A 2,858-nucleotide genomic window follows, 5' to 3' on the forward strand; every position below is an offset into this window, starting at 1 on the left:
ATCTTGACTGTCTACCAAATACATATTTACTGAACTTAATGAATCTGCAAAACATAAAATAAAATATGGATCCTCTACCAAATAGACACTTAATCATCATTCAACACAAGCACAAATAGAAATTATTGGAAACATTTCAAACCATTGAATATACGAGAAAGAAGGGAAGTAGAGTGGTAACTTAAAAGATTGTACCAAACGATATTTTGAAACATACAAATTTTCAAATCTTTAACCAACCGTTATTAGGATGCAACTGTTTCCAATAATTTTACCACGCTCAAAGCTTAATCATAACCATGACGGACAAAGAAGAACCCTAGTTCCTAAAATGACAGTCCTTTCTAATCTCCCCTTGAGTTCCAGTTAAAACCTGTAGCTTCCCCATCTTCACCATAGCCGCTGAGAAATCCCTCATCCATATTGCTCTGTTCCCTTGGTATGTACTCACTATCGCTGCAGTAAGAGGGTCAGTCGCAATCGCTTGATCCGACGACAAAACCCCCATCTTATTCTTCAAATTCTCAAAAAACTGAACATCCAGATGGTTTGGCGTCACATTGTCCAAATCTGCTGTCTTATCAAACCCGCTACCAAATGGACACTTCTCTCTCAAAGTAGTCGCAAAGATTGGGTCCAAACTTGGGTCAGTAATTTCTGTTCCATTGCTCGAGAAAAGCCGTTCCGAAAATTCTGGACAACCTGTCCTTCCAATAGAATGTGCCCCAGAAAGCGCCACCATGTCTCTTAGCGACAAGCCTCGCTCTTCAAAATGTTGTACGAGAAACGCGATGTTAGTTGATGGAAAAGGGACATTGTCGGAAACATTTATCCCATGAGAGACAAGTGAGTCACGACGACCGCCTGGGACAGCGTAGGTGAACTGACCAAGTGTCGCGACACTGTCCCGAGCTGCAAAGGCTAAGATGTCAGCGCAAGAAACAGTTTCTGGACATCGAGATTCGATTTCAAATTTTGCATCGTCGATTATTTCGAAGCCTCGCAGTAATGGGTTGCCAATACTGTCTTTCTCAGAATCGGGATTTTGTGGTGTTTTGTCAAGGAGTATTGATGCATCACAGCCCTGCCATATTTTTGTTGTGGTCATAAATGTGTAACAAAACCTAATCAAACCCTATGAAATAATGGCTATAAAGTTATGTTTTTGTTTATGTTGCTAGTGCTTTTCCCCTTTTCTATGTTGTTTAAAAAGTTCCATTTTCATTTTTTGTTTTTTTTCAATATATGGAACAGGATCAAACCTCAAAAACTAGAAGTTGATAGTACATGTTTGAGGCTAGTTAATTTAGTTTTTATATCCTAATGTTATTTTTCAATTATACCTTTTTTTTTTCCCTTTTTTCAGGTGAAGATCAAAATATTGTCTTATGTGAAAGTTAGTGAATTATTGATTTAAAAAAACGAGAGAGAGAGAGTAAGAGAGGAAAAAAGTTGAACTTGTTGCCCACCTGGAAGATGAATTTGAAAATTCTCTCTCAAAGTGGTCTAATTTCTTATTGAAGTTTTTGTCAATTCACTAAGTAGCATGATACATAAACCTAGCTGATCATTTGGTAATTTTATAATTTTTTTTTTAAAAAAGTTTTTTAACAAAGAACAAGTGGTCAACAAATTAGTAGATAGATATCTCAACTAAATTGACACATCAGTAGTACTCTCATCATGCTCCAGTGCAAAAGTGATGCATTATTTTTTTTAAAAAAAAGTTCAATGGAAAGATATGCTAAAACATAAATAACTAAAAATTGAAATTCCTAAGTCATTCTCCCCTCTAGCTACACACCAAGATATATATATATATATATATATATATATATTTAATCTTTCTAAAAAATTAATTGCTACATGCAATTTTTAATTGGGTTCAGTAGTTTTCCTTTTGAAAACTAAAAAATCGAAGAAGTACATTAGGTTAAATAAGTACAAGAGTTACAAAATAAAAGTATAAAAATTTGGAAAAATGATAACTCCAAACAAACATATGGTCCAAAAATAAAAATTAGGATATGATCCAAGTACAGTAAACTGAAAGAAAACATTATCTTGAGACAGCATATTGAGGATCCCACATTGAAAAAAAAAATGTCAATTGATATTGAGTTGAAACCTCCTATTATCTAATATTAGGTTAAATTATGAGTGTATCCATTATGATCTTTCCTACGAAGAACACTTAACGAAATACTAACATGAAATGTTCATTAGTTAATCCTCTATCGTGATGATGAAATTATTAAAGGAGAAATTAACTTACTAGAACAATACAATCATGGAAATGCATTCGAATAAGGCCAGCACCCATTCCAGGGTTTTGAGCAACAGCCTTTGCCACTGTGGTTCTCACAATATTTTCTGCCAAAGGACATGTTTCACTATAAAACCCTACTCTTAATTCTTGAGAGTAAACTTTAGATATCATTACTATGCCCACCATTAACAAAGCCATAAGCTTTGCTTCTCCACACAAATCACTTTGCATCTTGCACTTACTCTTCATATTTCGTCCTGAATTTTCTTAAGAAAAATGGATGAAAGTTATGGTCCTTTTGAGCCTATATATATATATATAAATAAATTATTTTAGAATTTTCTTGTTCTTATGTTTTTGGCCATTTGTTTTTGTTTTGTTACTAATTTATGAGGTGGATTATATTGTATGATAATCTAGTCGGACAACATTTTTTTTTATTTGGATAGATAGTGTGAAATGAAAATTGTATATTTAATTCACGTATTTCTTCGTTTATGTCAATTTTTGTTTCCATACTTTTGAATGTTCGAAATCTTCCATCTTAGTACTTTATAATTTTATTGGTTTGTAGGAAAAAAAATAATGT

General features: G+C 33.2%; 1 pseudogene; it reads right to left on the bottom strand.

Annotated features, from left to right (window-relative positions):
• Positions 1–319: 319 nt before the first annotated feature.
• LOC120084578 (peroxidase 57 pseudogene) lies at positions 320–2,518 on the bottom strand (annotated as a pseudogene).
• Positions 2,519–2,858: the final 340 nt, after the last annotated feature.

Source organism: Benincasa hispida, chromosome 9, assembly GCF_027475165.1.
Source record: "Benincasa hispida cultivar pf3 chromosome 9, pf3_genome.v1.1, whole genome shotgun sequence".
Classification (NCBI taxonomy): domain Eukaryota; kingdom Viridiplantae; phylum Streptophyta; class Magnoliopsida; order Cucurbitales; family Cucurbitaceae; genus Benincasa; species Benincasa hispida.